The 19,663-nt window shown below is 37.4% G+C and overlaps 1 pseudogene; it reads right to left on the bottom strand.

The window, feature by feature from the left end:
* Positions 1-1,885: 1,885 nt before the first annotated feature.
* On the bottom strand, positions 1,886-18,198 carry LOC102520840 (annotated as a pseudogene).
* Between the last annotated feature and the right edge of the window lie 1,465 nt (positions 18,199-19,663).

Raw genomic sequence — 19,663 nt, 5'->3', positions numbered from 1 at the left:
AAATTCCATGAAAATAAAATTGATGAAATAGTCAAACTCTTAAAAACTATGAAAAACTCCCACAAAGAAATCAATTGTTTGGGAGGCAAATTTTTGAAAATCACTTCAGTGTTTTAAAACGAACAGATGAGAAATAGTAAAATCAAACTGCTTTGCAATTACTATATAAAAATCTTATTTTAAAAATATATTATGTATATATACCCCTAAGGATAATATTAAAATCTGATTCTTCTATAATAAATCATACTCTGTGTGAGAACAGTAGGTTTGTTCATTGGGGAAAAAAAGTAAATTTGTCAGAAGCTACTTGGAAGCACAATGGCAATTTCAGGTAAAATTAAAGTAATAATGACATTAACTAACATTTAAAATGAATGCTCCCAGGAGGGAGGGTATAGCTCAGTGGTAGAGTGAGTGCTTAGCATGCATGAGATTGGGTTCAATCCCCAGTGCCTTCATTAAAAAAAAAATAAAAATAAACCTAATTTCCTTCCCCACTCCCCCAAAAGAATAAAAACATTAAAAAGTAAAATTAATTCTCCCTTTCTTTTTGTCTCAGAAATTTGGTCTTTCTAATGGTCCTCATTTACTGGTGAGACACCTAGGACCTGGAGAGCTTAAGTTGCCCAGAGTCATAATGCCAAAAAGTGGTGGACAAGGATTCCCACCCAGATAGCTTTACAGCTTCATCTTTCAATCACTACAGCATGTCCCAGAGAACTGATGCTTACTTTAAAATGCAACTGTTTAAACCTATGTTTCATTTGTGTTATATAAGAGAATTCTAGGTAAAGAATTGTTGACCAGGCTATCAAATGCAGCGAACATTTCAACTAGGGACTTGAATTCTCTCTGATAATTCTTGATGACTATTGGTAAATCAGTTCACATTCATTACAATTAATAGTACAAATAAATATGGTTAAAGTAAGTTTGAAGTTAGAAATCCCAAACTCATTTGCCTACCTATTCTTGTGTTCCCTTTCACAGCTAGATTTTCACCAGAGCACTGGGAAATTCTATTCTAAATGTGTATTCCACAAAATATTAATTTCATTAAATGTTAAAACCTTTACTCAAATAAGTTTGGGGGAATGCTGGACTACATGAAAATACAATGCATTTCTTTATTCAAAATTTCTCAGAGCCTTTAAATTGGTAGCATACACTTTCCAAGAGGGGAATAAACTATGCAGCATTTCCGAAGTTTATTTAATCATGCAACTCTTCTTTTTTCAAATGAGCATCTTGTGGTTTAGTGTTCTCCTATAGCTGCCCTAAGCCAATTTTTCAGGTACAGATATAAGATTCTTCTTGGTAGGTTAGTATGGCCTCTTGTAGTTAGAGTAGATGAAGATTAACTGTGCCTCCTTAATCTCACTGCTAGGTTATAAGGAAAGCAAGTCTGGGACACAATTATGAGACATTTACTAAACAGAAATTCGTTGTTAATAAAGCATAAAACAATAAGATCTCAATAAAATCCAGGTCTCTGCCCTTTTAAATGCTCTGACCACAGCCTGCATGAAAGAATTAGTCAAGGCAGAACTAACAACACAGGCAGAGTTAAGTTAAACTTGTGGTTTGTATCAGGGAATCAGACACAGTGCCAATGACTAGACTCAAGATCTCTTAGTGATCAAGCCTCAGGTACCTAAGGTTATTGGCTGCAGGGCTTGCTAGATTTTATTTCCTGTTTAAAGAATAGAAGGGATTCTCCTAAAATATTTCTTCTAAACCAAAAAGCTTGAATAACACTTGTTTCATCAATGACAGTAAAATCAATTAGCACACATTTATGTCACATTGTCTGTACTGAATTATCTTTTTTTTCAAGTGGACACAATTTTTAGAAACTTTATTTTCTGTCAACCTGTTTCCATTTTAAGAGTTTGTGGAAAGAACAGCTTAGGACCACTCCATGGTTGTTGCAACCCATTCAGTGGCCTGAGCAGTGGCAGCTGCAGACCAGTCTTCATTGGCGGGCTGAGCGCTCCAGTCTTCAGTAGGGAACTGCTGAATAGGCACAGAGGGCACCTGCACGCCTTCAGACCTGTCCGCCACCTCAGGCTGAGTAGCAGTGAACTCGGGAGCGGGAGCTGTCCATTCACCCTGAAATTCCTCCTTGGTCACAGCCTTTTCAGCTGCAGCCTGCTCTTCCTTTTCAATCTCTTCAGGATCTCTGTAGAAGTAGAGATCAGGCATGACCTCCCATGGGTGTTCCCAGGAGACGGTGCCGCGCATGCGCAAAACCTCCCGGGCGAGCATCCACCACATCAGACCCAGAGTGAGCTCCCTTGTTGTTGCACGGGATGGCAATGTCCATGTAGCGCAGAGGGGAGTCCGTGTTACACAAGGCGATGGTAGGCAGATTAACGTAAGATGCCTCAGTGAGAGGCTAGTGGTCAGCTCTGGGATAGGTAACCACCAGAAGTCTCGGCTCCCGGAAAGCTGCCTGGATCTGGTTAGTGAAGGTTCCAGGTGTGAAGCGGCCAGCAATAGGCGTGGCTCCAGTGGCAGCAGCAAACTTCAGCACAGCTCGCTGGCCAGTATTCCTGGAGGATATGACACACCAGCTGGGTTTTCAATGGCAACAATGGCACCGAGCTGCCAACAGAAGCTTCTCTCAGGTTCTCTTCAAATTTATGATGTAGATGCCATCACTTTTCCTTTTGTAGATGTACCACTCCATCTGGAAGTCAAGGTTGGTGCCACCTAAGTGGGTTCCTGCTGCAAGGAATTTGAGAACATCCTCCTCCTTCATTTGCAGGACATCAAGGGCTCCGGACATTATGAAAGTTTCCCTTTAAGTTACGATGGGAATTCAGAACAATGCCGTACGGACCTCCTCTGGGTAACGCGGAAAAGTGTACTGAATTATCTTAAGGCCATTTTAGGCATCATTATACACACACTGGGAAATGTTGCAGGAATAGATAACATTAGTTACCCTGATTTGTATCTTAGAGTAAAGTGGTCGATGGTGTGAAATTATAAGAGGGGAGAAGGGAAAGAGCTACATCATCAAGCAGTGTTGACAAATGTTGTGGTCCATGAATCAACTGCATCAGAATCACCTGCAGTTCTCTTTCAAAGTGAAGATTCATGCTGACCTCAGACCTGCTGAATCAGTTTGCATGTTTAACAGAACTCCAAGTAATTATCACGCACACCGTATCTGAGTGTCATTGGCATTGAGCATACAGTCTGAATCTTCTGGAAATGGCTTCAGGATTTTGTTCCTACTCTACTTTTGGAGGTATTCTGTCTCTGAAGAGCTCTTTGTGCTAAGACAAAGGAAATATGATGACAGTGAAGATCTTTAAAAATTTGAAAGGATTGTCTATTAGTAGCTAAACCAATGTGATTGAAGAAGGTGCCACAACTGTCCTTCCTTGTTGCTGGCACCAAGGGTGAGATCCACGAGATTTCATAACATATGGCAATCGGCAGCAACCAACCAGAACTGATACCTTCCAGCTTGCAAGATCAGTCAACTAGAACCTTGATGTACCAGTACATATGAGCCCACAAATAACAGTCAATCTCCATGGCTGGCATACAGATTACTGCAAATAAATAACTGTAGGGCTTTCTTCCCCTTCTTCTTTATAACTTTCATGTTGTGTTGTCTTTGTTAGACTTGCTGTTTACTGATGGTTGGTTGGTTGGGTAGAAATAGCAGTAGGTTTGAGCTAGCTCTTATTGGAAAGCTGGTTGTTAGCATCTATTCCCAGCTCTCCATTCAGTGACATCACACTATTGCTTGAAATTGATCATTGTGGGAGTGTTTGTTATCACGGTAAACGCTACAAATCAGCTTCCCTCCTATAGCTGGTTGTTACACATTTAACAGCACATCACTGGAGAGGGATGTTATTTTTTTCTCACCACTACTACAATATGTATAAATACATTAGGTGTAACATAAAATTTATCATTTTAACCATGTTTTAAAAAATGAGAAGTATAGTTGACTTACACTGTTGTGTTAGTTTTCAGTGTACAGCACAGTGATTCAGTTATACATGCATATATTTTCTTTTTCATATTCTTTTTCACTATAGGTTATTATAAGATGTTGAATGTAGTTCCCTGTGCTATTCAGTAGGACTTTGTTGTTTCTATTTTATGTATAGTAGTTTCTATATGCTAATCCCAAACTCTTCATTATCCCTCCCTGACCCCCTTTCCTCTTTGGTAACCATAAGTTTGTTTTCTATGTCTGTGAGTTTCTTTCTGTTTTGTAAATAAGTTCATTTGTATCATTTTTTTTTAAGATTCCACATATAAGTGATATCATATGATATTTGTCTTTTTATTTTTAAGTGTATAGTTCAGTAGCATTAAGTATGTTCACACTGTTGTACAAGTGTCATCACTATCTGTCTCCAGAATTTTTTTATCATTCCAAACTGAAACTCTGTGCTCATTAAACGACTCCCCAGGCCCTGGTAACCACTGTTCTACTTTCTGTCCCTGTGAATTTGCCTAGTCTAGGTGCCTCATTATAAGCAGACTCATACAATAATTGTCCTCTTCTGTCTGACTTCTTTCACTTAGCATAATGATTTCAAGGTTCATCCATGTCGTAGCAATGTTTCAGAATTTCATTCCTTTCTAAGGCTGAATAATATTTCATTTTATGTATATACCGTATTTTGTTTATCCATTTATATGTTGATGGATATTTGGGCTGTTTTTGCCTGTATAACTTTATTGAGACATAATTTACATGTAACAGAATTATACACTTAAAGTGTACAGTTTGACACACTTTGAAAAATGTATACACACATGCAACCACCATCACAACCAAAATACAGAATAGTCCCACCGCTCTAGGAAGTTTCCTCCTTCACCTTTTGTGTGGTCAGGCCATTCAAGGCGGCTGTTCTCTTGCTCTCTGTCCATCCCCTGCTCAACCGGCGCCTGCTTCACCTACCCCTACTCAAATGACTGCCTACATACTTGCCCCAGGCCCCAGCTAGTGATTGCTCTTATCAAAGGAGCAATGAGGGGTGTGCCCCTCTGCTGGTTTCCCTGGTAACCAATGAGCCAACCTGACATCAATCCCCCTATAACTGCTAACCTCCCCCCTGTCTCCCAGAGTGAAGCCTGCCACCTTGTCCTGCCCTCCTTCTATGGCCCACTGTTGGTTGTCGCTTCCATAAGAGGCTGCAGGGAAATCTTCCCAACCCACATCCCACAGGGAAACATTGTCTTTATCACACCGAATCCCAAACAACTTGCCCTCTGCTCCAGATGGAGAAACTATATCTTCCAAAGGGATCTGCCACACAAGCATTTTTGAAACGATTGTCTGGAGCAGAGCTGTCAATGCCTCTGTTCACAAGACATGCAGAAACACAGGAGACTCACGGATAATTGTTTCCCATAATCAAGTGTACAAATCCATTTGTTTATCCATTCTCCTGTTGATGGACATGTGGGTTGTTTGTACCCTGGGTTATTATAAATACAGTTGATGTAACCATTCTTGTACAAACTTTTTGGATCTGTATGTTTTAATTTCTCCTGGGTAAATACCTAGGAGTGTAATTCCTAGGTTATCTGGTAAGTCTATGTTTAACATTATTTTAAAAAATGCCTGTTTTCAAAAACAGTTATAACATTTTTTTTTCTATCACTAGTGTATGAGAGTTCCAGGTGCTCCTCATCCTTGCCAGTAACTGTTAGCATTTTATCATGCCTGCTTTATAATTATTATTTTTCCTCTGTCTTTCTCTGTATCTTCTATATCTAACACTCTCATAGAGCAAGTTGAAGACATGACATCTCTTTACCCCTAATGATTTGGTGGGTGTTTCTTAAAAATAGACTTTTTTCTTACATAACCACAATACTATTACTAAAATTAGGAAATTAATATTGATATAATACTGTTATCTAACTTATTGATCTGATTCAGAATTCACCAATTTTGCCCATAAAGGCCTATATTGCAAAAGAAAATCTGAAATTATGTATCATGTTCTGTTATAATAGCCCTTTAGATTCTTAATAGTGTGATTTGCATTAGTTTTCCTCTTGTATGAGGAGCAACTGGCCCTTTGATGCTAATCTCTTCATCCCTTTTTAGCCATTATGATCCCCATTTTAGTTTTTTTTTTAATTAACTAATTAATTATGATGCAGGAAAATGGATGTGGGACTTGAGGAGGGCCATGTCCCAGGTCTCGGCTGAGTTCCTGGGATGTGCCTCGCCAGGTGTGGGTCCTTGGCTTCATGCAGGAAAGAATTCAAGTGCGAGCCACAGCTGAGTAAAGGTAGATTTATTTAGAGAGATACACACAGCATAGAGTGTAAGGCAAGAGAAAGGCAAGGAAAGAGGTGTGGGAATTTGGTGCTCAGGTTAAAGTAAAAGTAGGTACATACTCCATAGACAGAGTGCAGGCCGTCTCCAAAGAGGAAGGAGCGAAAAAGGCCGACTAGGTGTGGTGTTGCCAGTTTTTATGGGCTCAGTAGCTTCACATGCCTATAGGTGGGACCATTCCAACTGCAGTGGGAAAGGGGCTGGAGTTCCAAGGAATTGGGCCATCGCCCATTCTTAGGCCTTTTGCAGTTAGCCTTAGGGGCTGTCATGGCACCTGCGGGCATGTTATTTATCACACTGTTACAATGAGCATAAAATGAAGCTCAGGGTCTACTAGAAGTCAAACCTCCTGCCAACTTAATTTTCAAGGCCAACTGGGAGTTGAATCTTCCACCATTTTGGTGTTAAATTGCTCTCATTCCCTGAGTGGCTGTGCCCTCCCTCCTTCCATCCTGTCTCATTTATGCAAAGCAATACATTCACATGGTTCAAAATTTTAAAGCATAAAGTACTAAAAGGGAAAAAAATCTCCTTTCCACCCTTCTCCCAGGCTCCCAGTCCCCCTCCCTGAAAGCAATGTTTCTAGCTCTGTGTGTATTGTTCCATTGATATTTTATGCACATAGAAGCAAAATGTATAAAACATTATCTTCCACCTCCTCTCCCTACTTCAATACAAATGGTTAAGCTTCCTAATGGAAGGTAGTTAAGATTCCCCACAATAAGAAAAAGACTCCCATAGTGCTCTTGACTTCTAGGTATTTTCTGATTCTCTTGATACCCAGTCCTATAGTAAGACAATCTAAGCTCCATTATTGGCATTAATTGTATGCCTCAAAATCCTCCTTCCTAACTTACCTGGTTTTAGGATTGACTTCTACTTCCAAGCTAACTACTCTTCACTGCCAGCTCCCATTCTGTCTATTTATAGGGGTTCAGGGGGTTGGAGGTAAGAGATGGGCAGGCAGAATCTGGAGACTCCCCAAAACAGGAATTTGTAACTGTGTCCCTAATTGGCTGTGTATGTATATGTTTTTTTTTTTTTACCCCCCACAAATCTGCTTGCTATTGTTTGCCAAACACTTGAGGAGGAGGAGTTAATTGTCTTTTAAGCAATTAGGTAATCTGGCAATGATGAGAGAAGGGATTACTGTAAACCAGATTCCCCTTTTGAATTAAATTGACCTTATCCAGATTAAGACTTTATTTGCTACTGTCTCTACTTTTCTCTGTTCTCCAGTAGACAATCACTGGGTGGGGACTATGTCACAAAGACCTAACACAGCCTGTCACGTATTAGGGACTCTGTAAACAAACATGCATTGAACGAAATAATAAACAACTTAATCTACCCAGGGGATTCTCAATGAATACAGAACATCTCTGCATTTCTCCTCTTGTTCTTAAGTTACTTGGGACAAAGATTCTAGAGGACTGAACTAAATGAGGACCGTGTCTAATTTCTGGAGGAATACCTTCTCTGAGGCTCAGGACTAGGAGCCTCTGGGGTCAGTGCCAGTGATTTAGGGAAGATTTGCCTTATATCCTGAGAATGGTAAAGTGTCACAGGCCTTGGCAGTAAAGACCCAGGTGCATAGATGAGTGTTTTCACTTGCCCCTGGGCATGGCTGTCATATTTTCCAAAAAGAAATTCAAGACATATAACCTAAAAAAAAATTTCCCCTGGTAAGTGAATTTATTTATATTCAAATTTAGAGTAGCATAATAATTATACTCAACTATTTATAAGTTATTTATTCATTACAAGGCATAAAAAATATAACCCAGGAAATCTTACTCTCATGTGAGCTACTTGCCTTTTTTTAAAACTAGTGAGTCTACTGATTTTTTAAAAAAGATTATAGTGTAGAAAATTTCACACTCAGAAATAGAGAGTGACTCTCCATATTCTCTTACTCTCCAGCTTCCACAGTTTTCAGCTCATGGACAAACTTGTTTTATTTCTGCCCTACCCATTCCCTCCTCCCTGTAGAGATATTTGAAGCAAATCCCAAGCCAAAGCAAATCCTTTCATATCATCAATGCATCCATAAATGTTTCAGTATGTTTTTCTAAAAGATAGAAACTCTTTAAAAAATAATTACAATTCTTTCATCATTATCCATGATTCTTTAATATTATCAAAGATCAAGTGTTCACATTTCCTTGACTGCCATAAATATAAAAATTACAGTTTCTTCGTTTGAATCAGGGGTCTTGGCTGATACATCACCTAAGATGCTCTGATCTTTAGCTTCCTGCTCAATCTCTTTTTATTCCTTCAAAATAATTTTTTCCCAAAGAAACCAGATTATTTGTCTTGGTGAGTTTCCTACATCCAGGGTGTGCTGACTGCATTGCCATGGTGTAGTTTCATATACTCCTCTGCCCTTAATTTCCATAAATTTGTAGTTAGATCTAGGCTTGATCAGATTCCGTTTTGAATTCTATGGCAAGTCTTTTTAAAATGTAGTATTGGGTACTTTAATAAGGTACATAATGTCTGTTTCACTCTCTGTGATTTAAGCAACTCTTCATGATCATTGCCTAGATCCATTTGTTTACTAAGAACTGAAAATGATGATATTTTATTCCTTTCATTCCTTCTTTCTTTCCTTTCTTTCTTTCTTTCTTTCTTTCTTTCTTTCTTTCTTTATTTATTTTTTGTCGGGGAGATGTAAATTCTTTTTTTTTTTTTTTAACATTTTTTATTGATTTATAATCATTTTACAATGTGTCAAATTCCAGTGTTCAGCACAATTTTTCAGTCATTCATCGACATATACACACTCATTGTCACATTTTTTTCTCTGTGAGTTATCATAACATTTTGTGTATATTTCCCTGTGCTATACAGTGTAATCTGGTTTATCTATTCTACAATTTTGAAATCCCAGGCTATCCCTTCCCACCCTCCACACCCCGGTAACCACAAGTCTGTATTCTCTGTCTGTGAGTCTATTTCTGTCCTGTATTTACGCTTTGTTTTTGTTTGTTTGTTTTTGTTTTTGTTTTTGTTTTTTAGATTCCACATATGAGCAATCTCATATGGTATTTTTCTTTCTCTTTCTGGCTTACTTCACTTAGAATGACATTCTCCAGGAGCATCCATGTTGCTGCAAATGGCATTATGTTGTCGGTTTCTATGGCTGAGTAGTATTCCATTGTATAAATATACCACATCTTCTTTATCCAGTCACCTGTTGATGGACATTTAGGCTGTTTCCATGTTTTGGCTATTGTAAATAGTGCTGCTATGAACATTGGGGTGCAGGTGTCATCCTGAAGTAGATTTCCTTCTAGATAGAAGCCCAGGAGTGGGATTCCTGGGTCATATGGTAAGTCTATTCCTAGTCTTTTGAGGAATCTCCACACTGTTTTCCACAGTGGCTGCACCAAACTGCATTCCCACCAGCAGTGCAGGAGGGTTCCCTTTTCTCCACAGCCTCTCCAGCATTTGTCATTTGTGGACTTTTGAATGATGGCCATTCTGACTGGTGTGAGGTGATATCTCATTGTAGTTTTGATTTGAATTTCTCTGATGATTAGTGATATTGAGCATTTTTTACATGTGCCTATCGATCATTTGTATGTCTTCCTTGGAGAATTGCTTGTTTTGGTCTTTTGCCCATTTTTGGATTGGGGTGTTTGTTTCTTTCTTATTAAATCGTGTGAGCTGCTTATATATTCTGGAGATCAAGCCTTTGTCGGTTTCATTTGCAAAAATTTTCTCCCAATCTGTAGGTTTTGGATTTGTTTTACTTATGGTTTCCTTGGCTGTGCAGAAGCTTGTAAGTTTCATTAGGTCCCACTTGTTTATTCTCGCTTTTATTTCTATTGCTTGAGTCTGTTCTAGGAGAACATTTATAAGATGTATGTCAGATAATGTTTTGCCTATATTTTCTTCTAGGAGGTTTATTGTATCTTGTCTTATGTTTAAGTCTTTAATCCATTTTGAGTTGATTTTTGTATATGGTGTAAGGGAGTGTTTTAGCTTCATTGTTTTACATGCTGCTGTCCAGTTTTCCCAACACCATTTGCTGAAGAGACTGTCTTTATTCCATTGTATATTCTTGCCTCCTTTGTCGAAGATGAGTTGACCAAAAGTTTGTGGGTTCATTTCTGGGCTCTCTATTCTGTTCCATTGGTCTATATGTCTGTTTTGGTACCAATACCATGCTGTCTTGATGACTGTAGCTCTATAGTATTGTCTGAAGTCTGGGAGAGTTATTCCTCCAGCCTCTTTCTTTCTCTTCGGTAATGCTTTGGCAATTCTAGGTCTTTGATGGTTCCATATAAATTTTATTATGATTTGTTCTAGTTCTGTGAAATAGGTCCTGGGTAATTGGATAGGGATTGCATTAAATCTGTAGAATGCCTTGGGCAGTGTGACCATTTTAACAATATTGACTTCTTCCAATCCGAAGAGCATGGAATATCTTTCCATTTTTTAGTCTTCTTTAATTTCCTTCATCCATGGTTTATAGTTATCTGTGTATAATTCTTTCACCTCCTTGGTTAGATTTATTCCCAGATATTTTATTACTTTGGGTGCTATTTTAAAGGGGATTGTTTCTTTACTTTCTTCTTCTGTTCCTTCTTTATTTATTAGCTGTAATATTTCTACCAAAAAGCTCTCTACTGATCAACATTTTGGTCCAATATTTCCACTGAAGATTTCTCCATCTCCCTAAATATTCTTAAAAATATCTTTAAAAACGTTTCAGAGCATATTCCTTCTTAATGACTGAGCATTCTTTTTTTTTTCCTTTCATGATAAGTTTGTTATAAATATTTTCTCCTGACACTATGGCTTGCTGTTTACCATTCTTTATACACCCATTCCTCAACTGTCGCACATTCAGACTATTTCTGATTTTTCACTCTGTAAACATTGATGAGGTCAACATTCTTGTACACTTCTTAAATACAGATCTTCATTTATGTATCTGGTTATTCTTTTAGTATAGAGTCCTAACAGTGGAAGGCCAAGCACTAAACAATTTTGTAGCTAATTACTGCATCTCGAAAAGCACCGGTTTATTCCCTCTACTGATGACAGTGGCTATTTCCTTCTCTATCCTAGCCATTCTGACATATTTAATGCATTTGTATTCCATGTTTTATTTTAAATGTAAATTGTAACAAGTGAATTAAGAATACACCTACTGCATGATATGGTAAAAACATTCAAGTCTTGCTATTTTATTTTATAGAATGCATAGAAATAAGAAAAAACAATTGCTCACATAAGAGAAAATTAAAAAATTAATCTGTAGAATTTCAAAATCATGGAGATTTGTTGAAATACTGTTCCTGGGCCTCTCATTTACTCACCTATTGTTTTCAGAAAGTAATGGTAATTATAGAGTCGCTGTGTGTGTGCGTGTGTGTGTGTGTGTGTGTGTGTGTAATTTATTGTTCTAAAATTGTTGAGGTAATGTTTTAAAAAAGTAAATTTCTGACTGTAAAAATAATATGCTAATTGCAAAATGCTGCTCTCAGGGACAGTGTTTTAGAAATAATGCCCCAGGCTCTGCAATGGCCGTACTCTAATTTTTAAGTTTTCTTTAGTTGACTATGATAAGGAAGATTGTCTTATTTCTTTCCCTGTAAATTTAGAGATTTTGATACCTGGATTCAGAGTTTACCTTTATAGTTTCCTAGATATGCACATCCCTGTGCCTTAGTTTCCTCAGTGCTGATACGTCAAATGGGAGGCACTAGGTTGGCTATTTAGTAGTTGAAAGCTGGCCTTTGTGCTGATTTGATGCTGAGCTGTACCAGTTGTTAAAACCTTTGAGCTAGCACTCTGTCATCCTTGGGAATAGGTGTATCAACCTGGTAGTTATACCTTCTGGCTTTCATTGTGGGATCAAGGATGCTACAATGCTATCTGAATCTCAACGGAGCACTTTAACCACTCTCTAGCCGTGGAAATTGTCAAATTTTTCCCGCTTAGCAGAATTGGTGAGAGGGGCAAAGCAACATCCAGATGTGGGAAGATGTTTCAGGGACTATGCATATGTGTAGGACCTGCAATTTAACCTCTGCGATGATAACATGACCTTTTAAAAAAGATTTGTTAAAGGATGTGCTTCCTTACATAAGTGGTCTGTTTGCTTTTTAGCTTTTTAGGAAACAAAGTTTTGAAGATCACTGCTTAAGTTGAATCACCTTCATAACCTTTTAGTGAGACTTACAGTTGTGTTATTACAGGGCATGTCAACGTCTCAAGTTTTGGGATATGGTGAAGTAAGTATTTTAAAAATCAGTGCTTAGACAAATAATGCATGATTCCATGTACATGAAGCATCTAAAATAGTCAAACTTAGAAAAGCAGAAAATCTAATGGTGGTTGCCGGGCAAAGTAGGAAATGGGGGATGTCGACAGGTATAAAGTTACAGTTATGCAAGATGAATGAGTTCTAGAGATCTGTTGTACAACAGAGAGCCTACAGGTAGCAATTTGGTGTTGTGTATTTAAAAAGTTGTTAAGAGGGTAGAGCTCATGTTGTGTCCTTACCGTGAAAATTTTTTTTAATTAAAAAAAAACCTAAAGGGACATAAGGAAACGTTCGAAAGTGATGGATACGTTTATTACCTTCATTGTGATGATTGTGTCATGGGTACATGCGTATGTCCAAACTCATCATATTGCATACATTAAATATGTGTCATTTTTTGTATGTCAATTGTACCTTAATAAAGCTGTAAAAAAATCAATACTTGTAAAAACTGATGAAGTTGAAATACAATCTGTACACGAGTTAATAGTATTATATCAACTTCAATTTCCTGATTTCAACAATGCACTATGTTAAAATCAAAAACAATGCTGTCATTAGGGTGTTAAATTTGATTTTATTTCACTTTTTGATAGCCATCCTTTCAATCATCTCTTTATGCTATTTACATACCCCTCTTTCCCTCTGGTCCTGCCAAGTCATTAATAACACTCTGATTTGTTATTTTTCATATCTTTCTCCATGTTTGCATGATCACATACAAAAGTAGACATACACTGATGTTTACATTTTTGGCTAATTTCATAACAATGTGGTTAGATTACATATACTTTTTCTTACTTGAAAGTACATTGGGGAAAAAAATCTTTAAAATAACTGGTATAGATGGAACTGAATCTTTTTAATGTCACCATAAGAGTCAGTGTATCACAGTTTATTCAGTGATTCCCTTTTTAATTGGTATTCCTTTTTTTCCTAGTGTTAGGCTACTCAAATATTGTAATAAATACCTCATAAATATGTACTTTGGACTGATTCTTTTATATCTAAATTCTCAGGGGATGGGATTACTAGATTGAAAGACTATCAATTTAAAAGAATTTTAAGATATTTCCAGACTTCTTCCCCAAATGGCTGCAATATTTTATATTTCCAACTAAGTATGGGAAGCAAAGCGAAGGAGAAGAATACCCTTTTCCCTTCATCCCTGCCAGCAGGTGTTATACTGCCTTGTAACTGCTGTGAGTTTGTTAACTGAGACATTATATCCCACTTTATATTAATTTTACCATTTCCTGACAATCAATAAGATTGAGCAGGTTTGCAAAGTTTATTGATCACTTGGATTTTTTGTGTATGAATTGTTACAAAAATAGATTTTGCCCTTTTTTCTATTGAATTATTTTTGTCCCTTTATAATTTGCCAGAGCTCCTTGCATATTGCAGATATTAATAATTTATCTTTCATATGCATTGTAAATCTTTCTCCTAAGCTGCTTTTTTTGCCCTTTGTCTATGTTTATGGCATCACTTGCCATACTACATTTCATTTTTTTTAATGTTGTGAAATATGCCTGTATTTTTCTTCAATGGCTTCTAAGTTGCCTATCTTTCTAAAGAAAAAATCCCCAATCCCTAAATCATACCATATGGTACTAAATTTTCTCTGATGCTTTTTTGTTATTTTATTATTTGAAATTTTCATTGAGTGGAAATGCTGATTATTGAGCTATCATCTCTCTGTGTTTTGCATCATGCCCCTGGCTGGAGGACTTTGCAAACCCCATTTCACTTTGCCAGCTGGCTCCCTGCTTGGCTCTGTCAGTGGGAAGCAGAAGAGGGAGACTGGAAAGATGGAGGAGGAAGAAGAGATTTGCTTATTTCTGTTTGTCCCTCCTTTTTGTCAACATCATTGCAGCCATGAGTCCTCACCCAGTGGCAACTTGGTTCCAGAGGAGTGTCCCAACACTTCTAGTTATGCAGTTTTTGCAGTTTTCCCAACACTTGCAGAAGCAGCATCATTGCACCACCTCAGACTGGTCAGTTGGCACCACCCACCTCTCTGCAGGTCTGACCTCCCCTCAATGCGCCCCATCTCCAACCTTCTAAATTTTAACAATCCCCATTCCTTCCCTCTGTTCCCCTGTCCCTTAGGGCGGTAGCTGCTTCCACCAGTTATTCTCCTGTGATATCTCAGATCCTCTTTCTGCCTTTTTTATTTCTTGAGTATTTGATTAACAATTCTTTATGTTAAATTCGCTCTATTAAAATAGCTGACATGCTTTCTCTTTCCTGACTGGACCCTGAAGGTTACTGTTGAGTTTTTCAATCGTTTCCTTTAGCTTTCTTGCCTGTTACGACATGCTTTGGATGTTAGGAATTTCCCAGAGGCCAGTCCCACCTCCCTCCACCCCTTAAATGGCTCATCAGTTGTCCTAACAGCATTTAGTATCTGATCCATCTTTCTCTACTGATTTTGTTTAAAATACTTTTTGATATATACTACTTAACATTTTTTATGCCAAACTTAGCAATGATTTTTTTCCTTGTTATTTTTTACTTTCCTCTTATGCTCTAGGAAGTCCTTGACACTTGGAGTTCAGAAGAATAATTGTGTTTTTTTCTTTCTGGGTTGTTGTACTATACCATATTGCCTCACTTAGGACAGTTTTGAGCTTTAAAAAACTTGAGACCCACCAGAAGAAGGTATTTTGCTTCATCAATGAGTATACTTATACCCATTTATATAAAACAGAAACAAAAATTCTATCACCAAACCATGTTGATGGCAGAGATTTTTACTACTTACAGGAGATCCCTCAAATTTCTCAGCTCCTATACAGTTAGATATAGTCTGAGTTCTGGGCAGAAGGATGAAAACAGAAATACTGTATGCAACTTCTACTTCCTCAGTGGAGGGATCATGTCCTTGTGCCCTTCCCTTTACTTGCTGACTGAAATGCAGGTGTGAAGGCTGGAGCTAAAACTGCCATCTTGAACCATGAGGTGACCTTGGGACTGACACAACAATAGAGAAGTGGCCTGAGTATTTGAGGACTTGCTGAAGCAGAGCCACCTGATGCCTAGACTGCCTACATTTTGACTTTAATGAGAGAAATTAACATCTCAACATCAATGTGAGAAAGTAAATTGTTATTTTATGTCTTACCGTTTCTCCCACCAAATTTAATTCTCACAATTACATCTTCTGTAGTTTATGCCAGATTATACTTCCACCAACAATATATGAGAGTGCTGCTTCTCCATGGTGTCAGCAACAGGTTTGTTGTCAAACTTTTGGATTCTGACAATCTTAAAAGTGAGGAAAACATAACGCCATTTGCAGCAACATGGATGTCCCTGGATAATGTCATTCTAAGTGAAGTAAGCCAGAAAGAGAAAGAAAAATGCCGTATGAGATCGCTCATATGTGGAATCTTAAAAAAAAAAAAAAGGAACATAAATACAAAACAGAAACAGACTCATAGACATAGAATACAAACTTGTGGTTGCCAAGGGGGCAGGGGGTGGGAAGGGATACACTGGGAGTTCAAAATTTGTAGATACTGACAGGCATATGCAGAATAGATAAACAAGATTATACTGTATAGCACACAGAAATAATACAAGATCTTGTGGTAGCTCACAGCAAAAAAAATGTGACAATGAATGTATGTATGTTCATGTATAACTAAAAAATTGTGCTCTACACTGGAATTTGACACAACATTGTAAAATGAGTATAACAATAAAAACAACGTTTTAAAAAAATGAGGAAAGTGATCTTAATTTCAATTTGCATTTCTCTTTTTGTGAGTCAAGTTGAATGTCTTTTATGTAAGGATGATTTATATTTCTTTTTCCATAAACTGGCTGGAGATAAATATTTTTCTAGCAAGTACTTGATTTTTTTCCTTTGTTTCTGGGAATTCTTTGTATACTAAGAAAATTAATCCTTTACCTGTGATACGAGTTGCAACTTTTTTTCCCTAAATTTGCCTTGTCTTTTGACTTTACTTTTCTCACTCTCTTTTTTTTGGTTATGAAGAATATTTCTAAAAGTTTTGGTAAAAGCCTGTAATCAAATTAAAAAAAAATTTTTTCCTGGCATTTAGGTTTTAAGTTCTAGTAGAAATCCAAAGTTATAAAATCAATCACCCATTTTGTTTTCTGGGACTTTTATGAATTTGTTTTTTAACCTTACATCTTTGAATGTAATATGTGAAGTATGAACCCAACTTCATGTTTTTCCAAATGGCTCCCTATTTATGCCAACCACTTATCTTTATGTCATTGACATGAGATGTTGTCTTTGTAGTGCACTAAATTCTTATATTTATTTGGTTCTGTTTCTAGACTTTGTTTTTCATTCCGTTGGTTTGTCTATTCATATGCCAAAACCACATTTGAATTACTGAAGTTTTATAATTTATTTCCATATCTAATAGAATTGGTCTCTCTTCGTTGCTTTTCTTTTTCAAAAATTTCTTGGCTATTGTTGCTTGTTTAATTTTTCATAGACAAATTTTAATCAGCTCATGTAGGTTTAGAAAAAACCCTGTTGACATATTTATTAGGATCTCATTCAATTTACCAGTTCACTTAGGGACACTTGTCATCTTTAGGATGTTGAGAATTCTAATCCAGTTTCCTATTCAGTCCTAGGAATTTGATTGGTTTTGATAGCTGTTGCAAATGGGGTCTCCTTTTCCATCTTATTGTCTAATTAGTTATTGTTTGTGCATGTGTAGTCTATTGATTTCTGAATGTTAATTTTATATTGCCTCACCCTTTTTTAATTTCCTTGTTGTTTGTAGTAGCTTTTCAGTTGATATTTTTTCAGGCATACAATTATATCTGGAAATGTAGATAATTTTACTTCCTCATTTTCAATTCTTATCTCTGGGAATGATTTTGTACACCTGGCTGGTCTCCTTCCTTCCTGTCTTTTTCCAAGCTTGGATGGGCAGCCTTCTTGGCCTTTCTGTGTTACTCAATATTCTCTCAATAATTTTTTTTTTTAATTTAAAGTCAGAACTGATTTCTTGTTACTTTATCTAAGAAACCTGATGAAAAGTTTCATTTTGCATAAATTAGGTCCAATGATACATCATCAATTGGGATATCTGTTGCCATTTATTGAGGGCTTACTGTGTGCCGGGCAATGTGCAAAGTGATTTGCATGTAACTGGTTATGATTCAATTCCTAAAGGATGTACTTTGAATTTTTGTCCCTCGTTGTAGTACCAAATTTGAACTTGTCCTTTTCAGCTTTCTTCAAAGACTCTCTGCTTTTTGTGTTAGTAGTAGCTCTGAAATGTAAGGCAAGGGCCAGTTTAATATGTTCAAGCTTTTATTATTTGTCTTGACATTATAAAATGAAGTTTATTAGCATAAGAAGGTTTGGGTGTTTTGTTTTGTTTTAGCAGTGGTACCCTATTTCCAAAACAAATATTAACTGGGGGTCCAGTATAAAAAACAGAGAAGCTACAAAGGTTAGGTAGATGGAATGGTGGTAAGTTACCTAACTCACAATTTTGTGATGCTTCTAAGAATAGACAAAAAAGAGAGGGTGGGGAAATAGAGACATTTCTGGACACAGATCTTGGTGACTATTATGGGTTGAATGGTCTCTCTGAAAAGATATGTTGAAGTCCTAACCCCTAGTACCTCAAAGGTTGACCTTATTTGGAAATAGGATCATTATAAAGGTAATCAAGTTAAAATGAGGTCATTAGGGTGGGCTGTACATGACTGGTATCCTTATAAAAAGAGCAAATTTGGACACAGACACAAAGGGAGGATGATCTGAAGGAACAGAGAGAATGCCATCTACAAGCCAAGGAACATCTAAGGCTACCAGAAGCTTGGAGAGAGGCATGGAACAGATTCTTCCTCAGACCTCTCAGAAGGAAACAACCCTGCCAACACCTTGACTTCAGACTTCTAGTCTCCAGAACGGAGAGCCAATACATTTCTGTTGGTTAAGCCACTTAATTTGTGGTACTTTGTGGCAGTAGCCCCAGGAAACTAATATGTGGCCAATTGGACAGAATTTGGAAGTGGAATATCCTACAGATTCTAGAATGCATGTTCACTATACACGTTTTTTTGGCACGGGTCAAGGACCCTTGATAAGTTATATTCTTGTTATTTGTCAAAGGTCTGTTTGGGCTCAGCTAAACAGATCATCCTTGTAATTACTGAGTTTTTGAAAAAAGCCTATCTTTAGGTCCACACTTTTCATGTCTTAAACCAGAGGCTATAAACTGGCAACCTGCTCGTAAGTATTTTGTTTGGCCTACACAGTGTTTTAAAATAGGAAAAACATGTACTTCCTCAGCAATATTTTAAGATCAGATTTCTTCTAAACATTTCTGGATTTCTGTTTTTGTCTTGAAAATGAGATTTGCATTCCCTCATGGCTGCTGCTGTTGACTCTTGCTGACGACCTGCTGCTTCCTTTAGCCAGGCCTCACTTCAGTGAGCTGTGTGACCACCAGGCCCAAGGTGCTGCAGACAAAAACAAGGGTGGCTGGAGCAGAGTGAAAAAGGAGAGGGTAGTAGGAGGAGTGCCCACAGGTTAAGGGAATGTGTCAGAATATGGCAAAACTTAAGGGCATCAAGGTCTCTGGCTTTTACTTGAATGAAATAGGAAACTGTTGGGGGAGTTTGAGAAAAAGAGTGACCTGATTTGACTTAGATTTTTAAATAATCACACAATTGCTCTGCTGGTATTAGACTGTAGGGGGAAGACACTAGACTGCAGTGATGGAAGCAGGGAGACCTATTCAGAGGCTTTTTACAGTGATCATGAGATGGCTTGGACCATGATGGTAGCAAGGGAGGTGTGTTAAGTGGTGGAAGTCAGAACGTATTTGAAGGTAGAATCAGCAGAATCGTCAGATGATTTTGATGTGAGATATGAAAGAAGGAAAGAAGCCAGGTCAAAACTCCAAAGGTTTTGACTTCAGTAACTGGAAGGATGGAGTTGCTATTTGAGATGAAGAAGCTGCAGGAAGAGTAGATTTCAGATGGAAAAATGAGGAGTTTCATTTTGGATACGTTGATCTTGA

Source organism: Camelus ferus, chromosome 4 (genome assembly GCF_009834535.1).
Source record: "Camelus ferus isolate YT-003-E chromosome 4, BCGSAC_Cfer_1.0, whole genome shotgun sequence".
NCBI lineage: Eukaryota > Metazoa > Chordata > Mammalia > Artiodactyla > Camelidae > Camelus > Camelus ferus.
Note: the sequence above shows the minus strand (reverse complement) of the source record. Positions and strands in the feature narration are given on the sequence as shown.